Source organism: Cavia porcellus, unplaced genomic scaffold, assembly GCF_034190915.1.
Source record: "Cavia porcellus strain 051 isolate PalLab524CR breed Dunkin Hartley unplaced genomic scaffold, mCavPor4.1 scaffold_5, whole genome shotgun sequence".
NCBI lineage: Eukaryota > Metazoa > Chordata > Mammalia > Rodentia > Caviidae > Cavia > Cavia porcellus.
In genome coordinates, this window is record NW_026947488.1 from 105,556,374 (window position 1) to 105,578,256 (window position 21,883).

Sequence of the window (21,883 nt, forward strand, 5' to 3'; positions counted from 1 at the left end):
TGACTTTTCATAAAATTTACACTCTTGGTAAAGGTGACATAAGAGAACAGACTGAAACCTCATAAAAAATGACAAAATATCGAACATTTTATTTATTATTGTTGACTTGTAGATATAAAGTGTTGATGCCATGTCTGTGCTCCTTACAGGAATAAGTTGTACATACAAGGAAATATAAATGATCCTACAGAGCCCAGATTTCATATTCTTTCTATGAAAAGTGTTTTTTTCTAATCAAATAAATAACAGTGACAATAATTAGTAATATGTACTTACTTGACAATGAGATGAATAGGAATTATCTTACATATCTTACATAGACTTCATAGAACAACTAAAATGTCTGTTAACTAAATAATTTTGCCTAACTATTCAATGTCAGTTAGTTGAACTACTGATGCAAGATACCAACAATTATCTGCCTGTTCTTCATCACCTTTGTCAATCATCTACTAAGTCCATATCTTTAAAGTCATGAACCACACAACACACTCAAAGAAATGTGGGACTGAAGACAACAAGTTCATGGGGACCAAACCATCTCAGATTAGAAGTTGTTTTGGGACAAATAAACAAGCTATGTCTAAAACCGCTATACTAAATTAGGTAAAACTGTGGCAAACAAGGCATCTGGAACACTCAGTAAATAGACTTAAACTAGTAAAACAGAGTGATTTAAAGAGATAATTTTAATTCATCCCATTCTGAATATTAAACTTCAGTGAGCATTCTATTTTTAGCCCCTGATTTCCTCTTCCATTAGTACCGGTTTATAGTACACAGTGATCACATTCCTTAGGGCAAATTTGTATATAATGTTACAGATCTTAATTCTTTTTTGACCCTTCCTCTCCCCTGTCCTACCCTTTTTCCCCTGCATAACTGCAAAAAGTCTATTTCTGTTTTTACTTTCAACTCTTTATTTAAAAAATCTCTTTTCCCTTCTTTTCCTCCCTCATTGCTCATCCCTTGTACCCTTCCTAATTGAAAAAATCATTCCCATTGTCTAATGTAGTATTAGATTCCTGTTGAGGAAAATGAGTTTTTCTGGTTTTTCTCAAAGACTAACAGTGCACTTGCTCCACAATGGCTCTAAAATGTTAGACTTTACAATGCAATGTTACTACTGTATTATCATGAGTAATGATGAAACTTAGGTTTAAAATGCTGGGTCAGTAAACACAATTGTAATCTGCTAATATGCATTTGTTTATAAAGACTTTCTTAACCACTTATCAGTGCAATTATTTAAATACAGTTGATTGAAAATTGCATATTTTTATTAATTTTTATAAGATAATGTAACAAGAAATATAAGTTTTATCAAATTTATTCAATACAAGAATCCACTGGGTGAAATGACACCTGCCTGAGATCACATAGTTATTGAAGCCAAATTTGATTATCCTAATTACTTTTTAAAATTTTTGGCATGCATACTATTTTCATTTATTTTAAATGTTCATTTATTTAGTATATTTTTAATTTTATTTTTTGCTCCTACCCATTTAAATAATATTTTTGAACTAGTTTTATCCTGTATTCCAATAAAATTACAGGCAGCATCATTAATTTAACCCATTTTTTAATCAGATAATACCACATTAAGAATACATGGATTTTGAGTTCTAGAAAACAACCAAACTTCACACAACATTGCAGTTCTCTCCTCTTATCTCCTCTGATTTTGCGTAAGATCTGGAAACCAGGATGAGAGGAATGGATGTGTATTTAGATTTTCTTCTTTACCTGCCATTCCCTGGCTACAATTTCTGACTTACTAAAATTAGCTCCTTAAGTGAGCGGTTAAGTAGATGGTGCTTCCTCACTAGTGCAGTCTTGATTTGTATTTGATGCCTTTCAGGATTAGAAGATGGCCAAAGGTGGCTCTCCCTTCTATGGCCACTCAGAGAAGTTCTTTGCCTGAGAGACTTAGGTTCTATTAAATTCATCACCTCTTCTGGTTATTTTTTTCTCCTCAGTTCCCAGAGTACATCGTACACCCAAGAAGCCAAATGAGCACTTCAGGCAGGACTCTCTAGATGATCCAGGACAGTGCCTCTCTTAAGAATTCATAACTTAGATATAGAAAATGTATTTCTAGTTTTATTTGCATTTTTAATTGTAAAAAAGATTAAGATAAAGAGGGCATAATAACACAGGTCAGAACAGAACAATTTAGGCAACATAGTGTTTTACCACAAGACAATCCTACATAACAGTAGCTACCATAGTGTCTCTTTCCTTGAAATATTTGAGTATACCTTCATGTACTATAGTATCAAACATAAAAAGACAGTATGAAACCATTTAAGAGAATCAAAGTATTACACGGTATTCAGAACCAACTAACAGAAAATGAACAATGGTTATATTATCTCCTTGTCTATAAAAAATTTTGTTTATATTTTCACATATAATAAAATCCAGTAAGATACAATGTGATAAAACCGATGGAGACAGAACATAAGCTTGGTGGGACTTCAAAACGAGATGATATTAAATCATCACCAGCTATTATCACGTCTTGTTTTCTTCAAAATAGCTGTTCATACCTTCACAGCCACTAAAATAAACCCAGAATAAAACCATTCCAACTAATAAATGAGAACATTATAAAGCTTCAAAGCAATGTAATGGGGAATAATGGTTACCACATACTTTTATGTATTCTTACCATTTCTTACACTAGGAAAACCATTCGGTGTTTATACATGTGAGTGTGATTTATTTCGCTTATGAGAATGGTCTCAAGCTGCGCCCATTTATTTATAAATATCTCAATGTGATCGTTCTTTATAGCTGAGTAGTACTCCATTGTATAAAAATACCACAGCTTTTTTATCCATTCCTCAGTTGATGAACACTTAGGTTGTTTCCAAGGTCTGGCTATTACAAATTGTGCTGCAACAAACATGGGTGCACATATATCACTGCGGTATGATGTTTTCTGTTCTTCTGGGAATATGCCTAGAAGTGGAATAGCTTTAACAAATAGGACTTCCAATCCCAGCTTTCTGGGAAATCTCTAGACTGACCTCCACAAATGTTGCACCAGTCTACACTCCCACCAAGAGTGCAGAAGAGTTTCTTTTTCCCCAAAGCCTCTCCAGCATGTGTTATTGGTAGTTTCCTTTATCCTGGCCATTCTTTCTGGAGTGAAATGGAATCTCAGTGTGGTTTTAATTTGAATTTATCTAATGAGTAATGATTATGAACATTTTTTCATGTATTTATTTGCATTTGTATTTCTTCATCTGAGAATCTCAGATGCCCATTTTTGGATTATATCCTTGAATTTTGGTGGTCTGATTTTTTAAAAATTCTTTATATGTTTTAGACAGAAGTCCTTCATCTGAGGGACAGTACACTAAGATTGTCTACCAATTTGTAGGTTTTCTTTTCACTATGCTAGAGATTTCTTTTGACATGTAGAAACTTTATAATAGGACATGACCCCAGTTATTGATTCTGGGAAGTATTTCCCATGCAGTTTGACTCCTATTCATGAATTATCTACTTATCCCTGTGTCTTCAAGGTTTTTACCCAAATTGTTTTCCAATAGATTTAGTGTTTCTGCTTTAATATTCAGATCTTTGATCCATTTAGATTTTAATTTAGTATATGGTGATAGGCATGGGTCTAGTTTTAGTTTTTGGCATATGGGAAGCCAGTTTTTCCAACACCATTTATTAAAGAGACTGTCGTTCTTCCAGTGAACCTGCTTGGCTCCTTTATCAAAGATAAAGTGGATGAGTGTGTTTGTAGTTGTGGTTGTATCTTCCAACCTATTGCATTGATCTTTGGCTCTGTTTTTATTCCAGTACCTTGTTGATTTTACTACGGTTGCTTTGTAGGATAACTTCAAGTCAGAGACTGTGATGCCTCCTGCCTTGCCTTTGTTGCTTAGAACTGTCTCTGTTATTCTAGGTCTCTTCTGATTCCAGATGAATTTTAGGAGTGATTTTTTGAGATCTATGAGGTATGCTGATGGTATTTTTATCGGGATTGCATTGAATCTGTATAATAGTTTGGGGAGAATGGCCATTTTCACAATATTTATTCTTTCTATCCATTAGCAAGGGATGTCTTTCCATTTTCTGAGATCTTCTTCAAATTCTTTTTTTTTTCAGTGTATTATACTTTTCCTTATACCGATCTTTCTCTACTTTCATGAGAATAACTCCTCAATATTTCATTTTTTTCATTGCTACTGTGAAGGGTTTGACTTCTCTTATTTCTCTGTGATTTTGTTGTTACTGTATAGAAATGCTATTGATTTTTGAGTATTGATTTTTGTATCCAGCTAAGGAGCGTCTTTGTGGTACAACCTTGCTTCTGCCTTTTTTTTCCTGCTTCAGCATATCAAAAGCTCCAACATAACATGTTTCTATAATTATAGTGAATGATATAAAATTAACATTTGATTCACTTCCTAGGTATTCTCTGCTGTAAAACATTTTTTAACCCACAAAATGCAATTCCTTCCAATCATCAGAATTCAATCATGAATGATAGCTCCATCAATGGATCAATCGATCTATCTGACTACTACTCAGGCATAAAACAGGATAAATTTGAGTCGTTTGTAAGAAAAGATACACCTTGAAATCACAAAGCTAATGAAATAATTCCATCATGAAAGGTTGAACCTCACATATTTTACATGAGAAATTCAAAGAACAAATAATTCAAAGAGCAAAATAAAGGATCACAGGAAACAGGGAGGTAGATACCTTGCAGATGGGAAGAGGATCAATGGATGAAGGAAGGCGGAGGAGAGTGGGGGAAAAGAGAAATGAAAAGGTTCCTGATGTGGGTATATACATGTAACAACTCTGCAGGATGAAACACATTCATTATGCATCATAAACATTTACTAATAAAAAATAAGAGTTGGAAATGTGCATCTCTAATGCTGAAAAGATAGCCTGAAAATTTTCACTGTAAGTTTCCAAGGGAATGGTCTGCTATAGTGGAGATGAACCTTTTGGAGCTTTCAGTGATACAAAGAGCCTGCTGTGGCGTGTGTGTCCTAGTTCATCACTGCCTCTAGTACTTCATTTGAGGATCTTCTGTTCTTGGCACCTACATACTGTTCCTGGTCTTAGAATTTCAGCTGAGTCTTGTATTTAAATCCTATATTTTAATTATTAATTTTAGCTGTCAACTTTGAATAATTTCTCTAACATTTAATTAAACATACTTTACCTGCATTAATTCATTGACTATTTGAAACATATTTTCTAAAATAAAAATTCTATTGCTAACCCCACTTTACCAATTAATATATTGAAACTGAAAGCTCGAAGAAGTTAAAACTATCATAAGCACAGATAGTAAGAAAAAAAAAGCATCCATATCTAAAGACAGTTGGTCTTATTTTAAATGCCAAGTATCTAAAAACTGTGAGAGATGTCTCTCTGATTTTTTGAATAACAAGAGAAGAAATTATCAATAAGCAAAATGGAGCAGTTCATAGAGCAAGAGGAGGTGTCCTGATTACTTTTCTCTGATTGTTGAGACAAAATACCTGACATCCAAGTGAAGCAAGGGAAGGTTTACTTATCTGAAAGTTTTTTGGAGATTTCAGTCCATACTCACCTGGTTCCAAGGCAGGGTGGAAGGGGAGTCATTCATGGCCACCCCAAATACCAAGTGGGAAAGGGCAAAAAAGGAAAAAAAGCATGCTGCCTTCCCTCCCCATACTGTATGCTGGCTCCCAGCCCCTGGGTGGGCACAACACTCACACTGCCAACCCCAGCGCTAGCCCAGGAACCAATCACAAGTGCTGGATTCAGCTGCTTCCTTGACTCCATGGACCTTGGGGATGGGGGAAGCACATCTGAAACACAAACCACAAAAGTTGATAAAGAGCTAAAGTGATCTCTCAGATAGATGTTGGAGGCGTTTCAGTTTTCTTACTGAAGGAGACTAAAAAGTAGCCATAAAAATTAAGACTAAAAATTTTACATAACTTTACATGGATGTTTTCCTGAAAGAACACTAAAAAATAATTACCTTAATATTATGATTTTTAACCTTGATTTTAAATTAAATTGATCTTACGAAGTGTCATTTAACTGCCTGATCTCGCACAGTGCGAAATGTATAAATCCTGAACCAGAGTCATACACATTTCTTTTTAACCATAAAATATATAAGCTGGTGCTTTTTTAAGCTATTAATTTTGAATTTTATAATATTTTACATCTAATCTTCTGAACTGGACCAAAATAATGAGAAAATCTTATGACAGAAGGTTATGAACATTTGTATTCGGCAAGCAATTTCTGAATTAAATCCTACTGGGAAGTTAAACTTCATGTCTTATTTACTTCAGCTTTGAAGATTGCTCAAGAACACAGCTCTAACTTTTGATAAGCATATATTTTCTCCAAGGAAATTTCCATTTAAAAAAAAAAGTTATTCAGGAAAAAGTAGGTACTGTGTGCTGTATAGATCAAAAAGGAAAATTGCAGTTATGTCACTTAAAAAGGTCTGGATCCCAATGCTGTCATTTGTGCAAACTGTATTACTAACCTTAGAAAAATGTATAAGAAATATAAGCACAAAGTTATTCTTGTGATGTTAGAATAAGCAAAATGAAGCCAAACCGGACTGGAATGAATGCCATCTTACTTTTTAAGGCTGAAATCACAGACAACTGACTCTAACTTAATGACTGCTGGAACATTTTCTTTAAAACCATCCAGTATTATATAGAGCATGGCAAAGTGTGTCAATAAAATTCTAAAATAAAACATTTAAAATGAGAAACTTTAACTTTTCATAATGTTCAGGGTGGCCACTTACAGTTTTCACAATTTTATTTTAACAAATTTTCTTCAATTATCTTAGAAAACATTTGGATTTGGCCAAATTTGTATCAAAGATGAAAAACTTAATATGACTGTGCAAATATGTAAGAATCTAGAAGGCTGATTTTTTAACTGCAAATCCATGTAGAGTGAGTTAATGCATTTCCTATTGCCAAAAGAATTCCTAGTGACTATAAATTGTTTCACCCCAAAAACTGAGCATTTAAAATGTCTCAACTAAACATGCCACCCCATTAAACCTGGGGTTTGGAGTCTGGGGATTTAGCGCAGTGACATAAGCGCCTGCCTTGCAAGCAGGCAGTCATGAGTTTGATTCCTGGTACCCATAAAAACGAAAAAGACCAAAAAAACACCTGGGTTTTGGTACAATGTCTAATAAGCAATAAAGAATATGAACTTAACAAATATGGCCCTTTAGATTCTACTTACCACTATGTTATCTGACCAAATCAAATTGTGAATGACTGGCAAAAATTTTGATGCACATATTTTTGGGGAAACTGAAGTTTGAGTTTAAGATTATACAATTCCCAAGTGTCCAAAATATATAAATGGTTTATTTTATCAGACCATGTATCCCTAAGTCTATTTAAAGAAAGACACATTTTTGAATAATTATTCCTATTCAAGAATCTTTTGCTTAAATATTTCCTAATCTCACAAATAATAATTGAGATGAATACATCTATGCATAGCACATCCAATTAATTCGACAAGAGTATGTTCTTTTTTTTTCCAATTCTGAGAAGCATTACTCTACTTTGTGCAATGGCAATTAGTAGATAACTGTTGCATGGGGGAGAACTTAGTGGTCTCTATGTTATCCCATGCTATATGAGGCAAAAATAATCTGTTAATTTATCTTTTGGTAAATATCCAAAATTACCTTAAAATTTTGAGCATGAGATCAGTAAATTTAAGAAATGATTCTTTTAGGTTGTTTCTGAGCATTTCTGATAAAAATAGTTTACCACAAACCATATATAATGTTTTTTTAATGAGATCTTATTAGAATAATACTTTTATTTGTAAGTAGTATTTCCTATTTGCCTACAGAATACATGCTGGCAGCACTTGCGGCTACAGCGTTTACCCTTAGGAACTTGCAGATTATTGTCCTAACCGTACTTTCAAAGTCTGACACAAAATATCTTAGTTTTATCATTACTTTTGTATTGCTATAGTGTATTGGTAGTCTTTGCAAACAGACATCTTTCTATTTATAGCACTCTTTTAGTAGCATTTTCATTCATAACATATAGTGCTTCTGGATCACTGAAAATTAAATGAACATTGGCAGCAAGCTGCACTTTTTCCTAAATGGGAAATGGGTTAAATACTGTTTTTTTTACACATGATAAAAGAGTTCAAGTTAAAATAAGAGAACTTCATTCTACTGGTTGAGACTAGGAAGGAGAAACCAGGTTAAGAGATACTAGTAGTTGGCTCTGACAGGCAGGAGCCAAGAGCTGTTGTCCACCCTATGAGCACCACACCAACATCCAGGACGCAAGACTGCTGCCATACAGGTGAGACACGAGACCCAACATACCACTGCTGACATTCCCATCACCTCAACCTAGCCAGTCCAACAAAAGGCCTAGGAGCAATTTGAGAACAGTCTGTGGACAGACATTAAGACTGCTTCCATTTGTAGCTTCAATTACCACAAGGAACAGTAACTGCACTGCAGTTAAATATGGGATAGAGAAATGACTGAAGCTACTACTATAATTTTTATTTCTTGACATACCATATGCAAGAAACAGTCCCCTCTTAGAATGACTGGGTCAAGTGGATAGTCTAGATAAATTAATGAAATTGAATTCTCAATCTACTGAAAGAATAGTGCATCATTGTCACATATCAAATGTACAAAATTATGCAATGATTTATTTCTACCTCACTTTTCCAAATATATTTGGCTTAGTAAAACAATTAGAATAGTAAAATGAATCAGAAAAATATTTTCCTGTATCTCCAGATAGGAAAGTTTTAAACTCCTCTTTCTTCTATTGTCACAAGATCACTAGTTTTTAATATGTTACATAAAGACCTACTGCATCATTGTAAGGGATATTTTCTACTAAATTCTAATAAATTATATTTATGGGGTAAAGACAAGTAATATGTGTCTCTCCAATGTTTTCTTTTATTTGTTAATCTACTTTGAAACAAACTGCTTGGAATATTATCCACATTACATTCTGAGGTTACTGCTAAGGGTCAGTGGTTTTTTTTAAAATGATGATTGCTGACAAATAAAACTGTATGCATTCACAGTGTGTATGACATCATGTTTTGAGACAGGTATACACTGTGAAATCATTACAGTGCAGATAGATTTAAACTTCGTGATTTTGTCTTCATTGAGAACTCATAGATTAATATTTCTATAATTTTACTCTGAAATATTAGAAGAAATTTTATAAATTCACTACTTACACTTCAGACAATTCTCCTACACAATCACAGTTAGTAATAAGCTAACTAACTATCACTAGATTTCATTATATATCCTGGAACTGCAATGAAGTCCATTCTGAGTCAGGGAAACAGATGCTACAGAAGTCACTGTGCTACTCTTCAGGTCAACCAAACCTCTTAATCTATAAACTATCACAGACATACAGGCATGTACTGGGCTCCCTTTTGTTGGGAATAAAATCAGGAAGGCCTGATCAAGCATAGATATAGCTAACGTGTCAGTTTTCACCTTAGGTTCATCATTTGAATTTTACTGATGATTGCAAGGAAGTTAAAGCAAGGACAACAGCGAAACACACACACACACACACACACACGCACACACACACACACACACACACACACACACACACACACAAATAACTTTTAGTCTTTTAGTACAAACTGCTGAGGACAGTAACCAAGTCTTGAACTGATGCTAGTAGGGCATTAACAAAGTTACACATGTAAGAACTTCACTGCATTCCAGCTGGAGAGGAAGCCTCTATGTGGCCTCAGAAGCCACCCTGCATACAAGTAAAAAGAGCATAGCATGACACTAACACTGACACAGCTCTCACCCAACTGCTAAGTCTCCTATTGGAGCCCGCCTTGTAGTCTCAAAGATTGATTACATTTGGAGAAGGCAACTACACTTTCAAATTGGGGCCACTTAGTTATAATATCTAAAGAAAAAACTCATTAAAACAGGAAAATTAGTTTTCTTTTTAAAGTCATTTCCCTCATTTAAAAATTTACTAATTTAAAAATATTCATCTTTCCATTATACTAATTTCTTTGCTGGACAGTAGTGACCTGAAAAATAAAATAGCTTCACGAAATGTACAGTATGCAGACTTCTTTATCTATAGATGTTCAAACTTGGCCTTAAGTGGACTATATTTTATATTCCCTTTAATCAGTCTCACGCTGACTAGAGAAGTTGGGGATTCACTTCCCTGAAAATATAATTATGCCTGCTGGGATCACTTTAGTTGACTTTCTGTTTCAGCTGATTTTATTCTCTTTCTTGCTACCTGTTTTGATCAATCATGCGTTCTACCTCCTCCCTAAAAGCACTCTTTAAAAAACTTTCTTACACTTCAATAGCCTAGTTCTGTTTAAATTATATATACCCCACAAATGATTATAGGCAAGCACAGTTTTACTTTTTCCTCACCAGGTGATTTGTTATTCTTTTAATTTTTGTTTTCATTAGCCCATGTTTGCAGTGCATAATGATTACACTGATTGTGGTGAGCTGGCTCATGTACATAATACATCTTCAGTCTCTTCTCATCGCCTTCCCATCCCTTCCCTCATCCTTCTCTACATCTCTTGGGGTCCCCTTTCTTCCCTTCTGCAAAAGATCTATCTCCCTTTGTTTTGTTATCTTCTTTTATTTTGCTATTTATGCTTTGGGTTTCCCATATAAAAGAAATCACGCTCTATTAGAGGTTGCCTGACTTCAATTAACATTATGTTAGCCAGGTACATCCTTTTTATCTTTTTATAAATGACCCAAATTTATCTTTTTTATGATAGAGTAATATTCTATTATATATAAATACCACATTTACTTTTCCCATTCATCTGATCATTGGCATACAGGTCTCTATCATTTAGCTATTATGAGCTATTCCTCTATGAGTATGCCTGTATGACTGTTCTATGATGTATTTAACTCTTCCAGTAAAAATTGTAAAATGAGAATACTCCATTCAATGTGATTTCTGTTTTAAGTATTTTGCAGAATCTATGTACTGATCCCCACAGTGTTGATACCAGTTTCCACTCCCATCAACAATGAAGAAGGGCACCTTTTCACCCACAGCATTGGCAGCATTTGATATTAACTGATTTCTTGATGACAGTAATGTCTTTTAATTTTATCACAATTTTACTGTTTCCTGTTCAAGATCATGCCACAATTCTGAATTATTTAATCATACATTAGATATTCCATACAGTTAATAGTCAAAAACAAACTGATAATAGAAAATCAGTTAATAGATTAAAAGGAATAATTCAGGCTTTATATAAAGGGATTTAAAGATCTTTCCAAACCACTGGATATTTAAATATTTTTAAATCTTTTAAGTGAAAATTATTTTTGAAATATTTGTTTCCTTCTAGATACGTTCTATGTATAATCTCATAAATGCATCACCATATTTGACATTCTCTCAGATAAACCAGATATAGTAAGACATTTATATTTGGAAAACACACTTAATGAATGGTAGAGTATTTTTATCATATTATCCAGAGGCTAGGCTCACTTAAAATAGAAATAACCTACAAAGACAAAGAAATAATACACAACATACTCTCTTTCTATCTGCTTACCAGGTCCGTCAGTGTAAGCTTAAGTGCTGATTTACTGGAAGTCCAAAGCCTTAGGACTTGAAGTGGACAATAACTTGAATAGGATATCAAGTTTACAGATGTAAGTTAAGGACACAGAGTGGAAGAAATAATTAGAATTTGATGTTAAGAAATAGAACTTAGCAATTAGACTGACTACACAACATTAAACTTAGAGAAGCATCACTGATGATTTGATACCTTTTGTGCTAGTTTTAAAGTGAAAAAAATTTGAAACTTGCATATAACTCAATGGTATGCCTTTCTTTAGTTTAGAAAAGAACTATGTTTATGTTCAAGACAGAAGAATTGTTTGGGAAGAAACTGTATGGTTCAAAGAGTTTGACATAAATTTTATATAAATCTATTCAAAACACACTTGTTAAACAACAGTGCTATGTTCTTTTATGGTATATTCTTTAAAACAAAAGATATAATTCACAGGTAATTTTTAAGAATTTTATTATAAAGTATTTTTATTTTTAAAATAATCTTTTAAGTGTTATATAAACACATAAACAAAGGCTAATGTGGGGTATATTCACAGATTAATCCACATGTTCTCAAGTTAGCCCTACTTGAGGCTGCCTGTCACTACAGTGATGGTACTAACCAGTGTTTCTTGCTCCTCGCTCCAGCACAAACCATAACATACTTAACAGCAAAATCTCCTTTCCTGAAAAATAACATCGAATAGCATTACTGCTATTGCTATTGTATACCACCACCTCACTGACAGAATACTATCACAAAATTGAAAATATCATAAACCTGACTTCCTTAAATCAACTTCTATAAACATTCCAAATTTACAATTTGTGTTTTTTAAATGAACATGTGTCATCCAGTATATATCTTGTGTCCTCCTATATTCTCTCAAGTATCAAGATCCAAAATAATTCCATCAACATTCATTTCTAGTTGAAGATCAAGCTTTGAGTCCCTTTCCCTTGCAAGGTACAAAAAAAACCCTCTCCTTTAAATAACTAAAATAACAAATCCAACTTGAGAAAGAAGATTCCATCCAATTCCACTTTTCCATATCATATTTTTCTTAGCAAACTTAGAAGAGTAGTAATAACCCCATGTAAAAACAGTTTACTCTGAAAAGCTGATGGATGACATGTATTAATGTGAACAAAGGAAATCCTCTGCACCAGCAGATATTCACTAGAAGCCACATATGAGTTCTACCATGACTAAACTAGTTTCAAGTTTTGAATTGGGGTTTTATTTGAGTCCCATCTTAAATTTTCTGTTTGCACCATATTTTAAAGACACTAAGTTGAATACTTCAGTGTAGAGAAAAGCTGTTTTAGATATTTAAAAATACATCAGGAGTAAACATCCACTACCCTGAAAAGAGAACAGCTTCCAGCTAAAATGTTAACTAATCAGGAAAATCTAACCAGTTATGGATCAGAAAATCTTAGTCCCTACTCCCATATGTAATTGGACTATTTATATGGAGAATGTTAGTGTAAATTTTAAATTTAGGGTGCACTCTAATCTAAATTTAATCTGAATCTGCTTACAAAATTAGAGTTAAAATGAATTGCTAAAGAAACAGTGACAGGTGACAGAGGGAAATGAAACTTGACAAAAACCTAAACTCTCAGATATAATCATCTGGAGAACAGCATCATTTTAAAATTTTCTGTCATAAAAAACAGGTCTCAACCTTGTCCTCCCACATGGTTACAAAATATAAATAGCAAGGAAAGACAGCTAGCACCTGTCCTTGATTTAGTGGACATGCTTCTGCTTCTTACATATATCAACTTCATTAATTCACCCTGATTTTTGGGATGAAGGTCGCCATTTTTTGTGTGTGACACTTAATAGCAATTCTGGTTCTGTCGGGCTTTAAGATTTGCCAACAGTCCCACTATGGGTTCTATACAAAAAAAGGAACTAAAATCTGTGAAAGAGATGTCTGTACTACCATGTTCCAACACAGTACTGCTCACAAGTAGCCAATATGCAGAACAATCTAAGAGCCTGCTATTGTTGATACACTGTATCTATCTGAGAAGCTTAGAAGTTTAAATTATTCAACAAAGAGCCAGAGGCCTTGCTTTTTAAATAGACTCATCCTATGCAAGAGGAGGGCAAGGAGATTTTGTGAACAAAACCTACCCTGGGGATGGCAGGAGAGACCTGTGTATAATATAAGGCAGGAAAAGAAGCTTTTTCATCCCTTTTGCTCTTGCTGCATTGCTGTCTTCTGTCATCTTGAACTTTGCCTTACTGAATTGTTACCACCTTGCCTGGGAGCCAGCTGATTTTGGACTGAAACTTCCACAAACCGTGAGCTAAATAAACCTTCCCTTCCTTAATTTGGGGTGTTGGGTATTTTGTCTCAGCAACAAGAGAAAAGTAACCAAGGCAGTGTCCATCCACAGATGAATGGATTTCTAAATTTAGTGCAAGTGAGCAATGAAATACTATGCTGAAAATCAGTCATAGGCAACAATGTGGATGAAATTAGACTATGTTCAGTTATATTAAATAAGTTAGGCAAAGAGTAACAAATACTGCACCATCTCATTTATATGTGTAATCAAAACCAATTCTGAGACATACAAGTGTAGAAAGGCGGTAGGTGGGAGTTAGATGTGAGGTAGATGAAGAATGTGGAGATATTAGGCAGTAGGTACAGTTACAGTAGAAAGAGTAAGCTCTGGTATTACATTTCACAGCATGGCAAATACATTTAATGTGCTGAATATTTCAAAATAGCTGAAATAATGGATTTAAATGTTCACACAGTAAAGAAATAATAGACATTTAAAATGCTACATATACTAATTAGTACATCAAATTTGAAGCCACTATTCTACAATGTACACTTGCATTGAAACACCACATTTTACCCTGTAAGTTTTAACAGTTTATATGAACTGTCATTTAAAATTAAAACAAAATACATTTATTTTCATTTTTATGCCTTTAAGCCTAGACTAATAGAATTGTGCTAAAGTGAAATCTCAGGACAGATGAAAGTCTACCTCTCATTAGAGAATCTGAAAAAGGGCAGCTATTTCCTCTCCTGGCTTCTTAGCAGCTCTAAAATAGGTACATGTTATGAAAGTACTATCCACTAAAAGGCTCCAGCCTTTTATTCTGGAGTGACTGATGGTAAGAATTACAGACAGAATTAATTTCAGCAGTGGTGATAGGAGAAAAGGCTTCTTGGAGTGTTATCAGAATCTGGTGCTAAACCACTGCCCTTAAGAGAAAAGCCCATTAGTGTACAATGATAATAGGCTTTACCTAACATATTAAAAAGATCAAAGAGTTTGTAAGTATGGAGTCAAATTATTTAGTAGGACATGTATGCTGTATAAAAAAAAAGACAAAGGTCAATGGATTTAAACTATAGATGTTAATTTTTTCCAGAAATGACATCTCCACTGAGGCTGACATGTTACTCAGAAACAACAGATGAATAAGGAGCCACCAGCTTGATAGCTGCTTGATAGTCACCAAGGAAGATAGAACCTGAGCCTCTAGAGAGTGTGACACTGATAACGAGAACATACACATTACTTCTGACTGAAACTCCCTGGCCAGACTAAGAATGCAACCTCATCCAACTACAGAGGCAGCCAGCAAATTCAATTCGACCTTGTATTTGGAAATAAGAAAGCAAGAAACATTGTACAAATACCCTAATAACTGCCAATTTCTTTTACTTTTTTTCTCTTTCTCTTTTACAGCTCTGATAAAATTTCCTTGAAATTTTGAAACACAAATTGTTTTCCAGCATTTTCAGCTCAGTGAAGCCAAGAGCACGGTAACTCTATTTCCCTCCTTAACCATGAAGACTGGCCCACATCTGATTAAGGGAGAAATTCTTATGCCATGCCACACACAGCCAGGACACAGCCCACGGACTATCGCTGCTCCTCAGCATCTCTCCAGCACTGCTTTCACTCTCATACTTCGCCCAGAATGCTAAGTCTGTTGCCATAACTTATCCTTCCAAGGAGTCCAAGATCCAGAGCAACAAAGTACATTTTAAAAATACTGTGAGAGTGGTTTGGACCACTGACATACTGAGCTAACAGAGATGAAAACAGCATTTTAATGGCATTTCTCTTTAAAAAAAAATCAAGAGAGAAAGAATATTCTGAACAGATCAAAAGTAGAGGATAAAACAGATACCCCTTCTCACCACCAAGAGGTAAGAATGTATTTTGCCGAAAAGAGGCCAGTACATTAGCTCTCTGGTTACTACTAGAATACTCTTGAGGAAATCACTCTTGTTCCTCACAAAATAAACAGAGAAATACATGTTCCAGAAAGGGACACGTGGTACAACTGCACTTAGTCTGCCTGGGTGGTCAGACTTGACATGTGATGAGCTCCAGGAAAATCAGCTAGGAGCTGAGTAGGAAGACACTTCTGGAAGGGTCATACTCAGCATATGATCCTCTAACGTCCATTGACCTTATTCTAAATCACTGCAAATTCTTGGCAGAGTGTCACTCATTGATAATGACAGTAATGTCCTAACTCATCCCTGTTTGTCAACTGCTGCCCTTTCCAACCACTGTTTGTCATCTTGCTGCGACAATAAACTTTTTTTTTTTGGTACTGGAATCAAACTCATGACCTCACACTTGCCAAGTAGGCACTTTGCCACTAAGCTATACTCCTATCCCCTAGAATAATCACTTTAATAAATAAATTTGAGTTAATTCTCCTTTTCCCAAAAACATGACAATAGGCTTTTGCTTTGATCACAAATTCCTAAGAGTCTGGAATAAAAACAACCTACCCAACAATTACTATACCAAGCTACCAGATCTTAATCAAGCTTAAGAGTTTCTCAGAAATCTTTGTTTTCTTATCCTAGTCTACCACAACTATTTTTAACTGGCATCTCTGACCCTAGTCTCCACAGCCTGTGGCAAAGGCATTATAAAATATGAATTACGTTACACTCTTATTTTCTAAAATCTATTATTTTTTCTAATTAATTTTAGCAATGGTTCTCCAAGACCCTTGTGTCTCTAGAGAACACTGAAAATTAAATTTATAACTTAAAAAAATCCTTCTCATTTTGAATTTTAATTTATAGTTTTTAAATACAATCATAAAAAGAATCTAAAGTTTTCCTTTAACATGGAGGCCACAGCCTGCAAATCAGATAAAGTGAGTTCTCAGGCAGCCTGTCTCTGTTAGGAACCAAGGGGCTGGGTGAAAATGATCTCAGTCACACAATACTACAAATCCATCCACAAATGGCCACTAATTAAAGTATGAATCATGAAAACTAGCAAATATAAAGTCACATTAAAAAGATAAAGTACAGTAAAGGCAGTATTAACCACTTATTTGGTGGGAATGGATTTCAATACCAAAATATGTTATTCTCAGATAAACACCTGAAACTTCATTAATTTCATCACTTAGAAATAGATATGAACACCATAAACACAGGCCATTGAGTTTAGTCCAAATTTGAAATATTAAAACATTAATATTAATATAAAGTAGAAACATTTTAACTGACAAAATGTACATAGGAATTATAGAAAATTCTATGTATTACTTAGTTCATTTAAAACTATTATTTCTGAAATAAAAAAATGAAACATCATATTTTGATTTCCTCTTTACAGTAATCATGTCTTTATCTAAAACTATCATGCACCAACATTAGATAAGCTGTTATTTAAAAGTAATGAAGACATCTTATTAGAATAAAAGGAATCCAAAAGCACAATATTATTGAAGCATGCTGACCAAAAAGGCTTCTCAGGATTCCCTCATTTTTCAATTGCTGTCCTATCTCCAATCCTTCTTGCCCCTCCATAAGAAAACTATACCAAATTAGTTGTACTTTCAAAGAATCACCAACCTCTTTCACTGTTAGTATTTCTTTGAATCATTCGGAAAAGTCCTTTTCTGCTGGCTTTCTGAACAATGAACTGGCTCTCATGAACAATGTCATCCAAGTCTCTGCACACACATTATCTCCTGTAGAAAACTTCTGTGGACTCCTCCACACAGAAAGTAAGTCACCCTATACTTCTTCATCCTGTGCATATTCTTACAAGCAAATAATTAACATACTGCATTACAATAACTAGGCTATAATTTTCTTCACTGTTCACGAAATTTGAACTTTTTAATTTAAAAGGCTATTTCCATGCATGAAGGTTTGAATGTGCAGGACATATTTACTATATGATGCCATAGCAATTCATCTCCAACTCCAGACCTTTACAACCTTTATTTCCTCCCTTTTTGGCCAGTTTAGATGCCCCAGTATGTAAAAGCTAATCATGACTTTCAACTTGACTGGTTTGAGAGATGTTTAGAGCAGTATACTAGAACAAGAAGCCAAGCTCTCCCTGCAAGTCAGCACCGTGTGCAGACCACTGTGGGGAGAACCAGATGCCAGCCCTTTCCTGTGACTCGGCACCATTTACAGAGCATGGGGGAAGGGAACAAGAAGCCAATAAGGAACCAAGCCCTTCTTGTGAGTCAGTGCCATATGTGGTCACTGCAAGGCGAACTAGATGCCAGCCCCTTCTGGTATGTGGGCAGGGAGACAAGGAGAGTCAATGTTTTCCCCTGCCCCCCCTTCATAAGCAACCTGCTGATCCAAAGAAATACAGGATGTGATGATAGCTACTGAGGTAAAATATAACTTAATGCTTGTAGTGTTCAGTATTTCAATGACTTACAGACCTAAAGCCAGTAATCTGATCATCTTTTCAGAAGATAACAATACACAATGTAGTATCTATGGGGCATCTCCTTCTGAAGGCAGTAGCCATGGCCAATTCCCTATTATCATTGTCTAAGTCCTGCATCATTTTCATTATTTTGTTTGGTTTTATCTTGTTTGATTTTATTGTATCTGATGGCATGGGCAGCTATTTCAACGATAACAAGACATATTATGGTAGCTATTTTGGATGTACTATTAGCTTGAAATACTTTATTGTGTTCATTGGTTTGTTTTCATTGGTTCTATTTTGTTTTCTTTTGTTTGAGTATATCTGAAGTTATAGGTAATTGTTTTGAAAACAGTAAGAGGCATTATGGTAACTGCTGTTGATTTCTTACTATTTTATTTTGAAATTGTATCCCTTACACTGTTTTAATTGGCTTTATTCTAGTTTATTTTCCTTGGTTTTGATCCCTTTAAAATAAAAATTATGAGAAAAAAAAACAAGAACAGTACACTTGCCAGTGATTAGGGCCTGCATCTGGTACGCGGCCTCATGTCTATGGCTCTTGCCTCATTCTGTTTCCTGGCTGCCACAGAGGAAGCAGCCCTCTCCTTCCACACCCTTCCATCATGATGGTTCTGCTCTGCAAACAGTGGTCAACCATGGACTGAAACCTCTGAAACTGTAAACCAAAACTGTTGAGGTTTTTTTTTTTCCTTTAAACTGTGTCAAGCATTTCTTCCAGTAACAGAAGAATGAGGAATACATAGTATGCTCTTCTTTCTATGCTCTTATTTCATCTGCATTTCCTTGCAAATGATTTAACCACTGTCTGACTCACTTTCCTCAGTTACAAAAGGGGACACAATAATGACATTTACCTCCTATCATGGAAAGGAGGAATTAGTGAGTGTAATCAATTTAAAAGGCAGACTTCCTTTTCCCTTTCTGCCCTATTTAAATTTGGTAACACAAGATCAGATTATTTATCCTGAAAGCACAAACCAATGCTCACTGTCTGGGTAATGTGTTCACAGTGCAATCCAGCTTGCCTGCCCTTCTGGCTCACATCTCTTTTCTTTTCTTTCTTTTCCTTTTTCTTTTCTTTCCTTTTTTTTTTTTTTTTTTTTTTTTTTTTGACTCAAGGAGGCAGAATGGCTTGATGTTTAATGCTAACATGAATCACAGCCTCTGGAATTCAATTAATGTTTGTTCAGTAAATGTGGAATGAATGATTAAATGATTTGATCAACAATGTGTGAAGATGTTCCGGCACTGCTGGGAAACCAAATGAAATAATGCAATTGTGAGGTACTTCACAATTTTCAAAACATTTTGACAAAGAATATTCCAATGCTATTAAAATCCTGTAAAACAGAATCATTAAGGATTACCAGCATTTTACCAAGGTGGAAATGGTGGCTCCAAGAGATTAAAATATTTGCTCCAGGCCACAAAAAGATCAGAGTAAGTCTAATTAGTCTGTTTGTTTCCTGCCTGAGAAAAAGGTTATTTTTTTTCCTCTAAGCTTCTTCTTACGTTTTCCTATTATTTTAATGAATTAGTAGAATTTGGTTTATTACCGGCCTAAAAGATTTTGCTCAATACTCTGCATTCATTAGTAAAATTACTGAGCAAAGCAACTTTGAAAATTGAGAGAATTACAGAAGTACTATTTGACTATCCTGTTCTGGGGGAAATTTGAGGCAAATGAAAGCTACTTGAAAGTACCGCATAGCTCACACAGTGATAAAGTTTAACAAAACATTCTGTCTGTACACTGTATTTCAATGTTCATTTCATATAATTTACCTTTATCACAGACAGCATGACAGAGTTTATATAAGTACTGTGAGAAATAATTATTGACACTTATTTTTAATATAGTGAAATTTTGATATTTGTGTATAATTTCCCTGTAAAAATTATGCACCTTCACTTACAAATGACAGGACAAGATTTATCCTATCACATTTGTTAGAGAAGTGAGATAATTAAATGACTTGTCATAAGCCACTAAACTGTTATTGGTAAAATGAACTGACTTCATTGATTTCAATGAAAATTCATTCTCTGTCACATATAAAGTGTAATACACATGTAAGTAAATTCATATAATTCAGTGTTCTTGTAGAGATTGTAAAATGCCAACAATGGCTAAGTGACTACTGTGAAGACACTTAATATTCCTTGGTCTCATTTTACTCAATTATAAATCACACTTATGCTGATCTCTGGCTTTCTATCTGCCTTTAATATTATACAACAATTGTCCAAGTCACTCATTCAATAGCAAATACAAAGAAAGCACTATCTTACTGGAAAAAACAGTTGAAACATCAATCATTAGCATCTTGCTATGACAAAAGATCCAAAATAGTCAAAATGCTTAAACTGTATCATATAAAGGTAAATGCAATTTATGTTTTAATAGTAAGTTTTTAAAATTAACACAGCATTGCTAAGAAAACTTTTCTAATAAAAATGTAAACTTTTTTTTTTTTTTTTACCGTTAAGACCTTTATTTACTATAGAATTTGGTACACACAACTAAGAATTTGAAGAATTAACAATTTGGTGTATATAATAATACACATATTAGAAACCATACATGAACATATTTTGGTGATATCAAAGCAAAGCAAGTTGTAATAATTGAATTAAAGTAGTTTATACTTAGGTCAATATGATGTCAACACATAATTTATATTAAAGATCAATATAACTGACTTTCAGTTTGTGGGTGAGTGGGTTCATTCTTTCTTTCTAGTATCTGAATTTTTCTCTTCCTCTTTATCATTCTCATCCTTTTTGTTTTTTTAATTAACCTTGGAATCATGTACTTTAAATTTCATATTCTTGATAACACTTTTTAAAGAATTTTATTATCTTTGAGGCACTAATGAAACACTTATATCTGTATGAAGCATCATCAAAAAAAAACAGGTAATATGCTCATTTTATATTGGAAGTGGAAATAAATAACTAAGCTGTCAAATTCAAGGTCATGAGAAAAAAATCAATGTGACTTTCATTAGGGCAACATGGAAGATGGGAAAGCAATACACACATTTTGCTCAACAAATGACTGATCTTCTGGATATTTATCAGTGAATCATCAATACATATCACTATAACTCTTTAATATTTTGGGGATTGTAGTATAGTCCCCACAGAGTGGAGTCTCAGTAACAAAAATAAATTCCCCCTTCATGTCACTGAAATAATTAAAAATTTTTGAGATGACTAACAACCAACAAAGGATTACTTTTAAGGTAAATCAATATTTATTAAGTGCCTACTATATACTTAATAACATTTTTAAAATAATGAGTAAATTTTCGAAATACAGTGGTACATCTGGACTGTACCTAACAATGGTTATTTTTTCAAAGATCCCCAAAGTGACTGAGAACTTCTGGCTATCAGGGTAGAGGACTTAGCATACCATTCAATACTATCAAGTCTTGACTCAAGCCAGGTCTCTTCCTGAATTTTCTGTCTCACTCCTT

General features: G+C 34.1%; 1 long non-coding RNA gene across 1 annotated transcript in view; it reads right to left on the bottom strand.

Moving 5' to 3' along the window:
- The window catches only part of LOC100726696 (uncharacterized), a 136,207-nt gene that overhangs the window by 93,026 nt on the left and 21,298 nt on the right, over positions 1-21,883 (bottom strand). Inside the window, exon 3 of the long non-coding RNA XR_010047705.1 lies at positions 5,752-5,846. This is a non-coding gene — a long non-coding RNA (uncharacterized LOC100726696). The remainder of the gene's footprint in view (positions 1-5,751; positions 5,847-21,883) is intronic.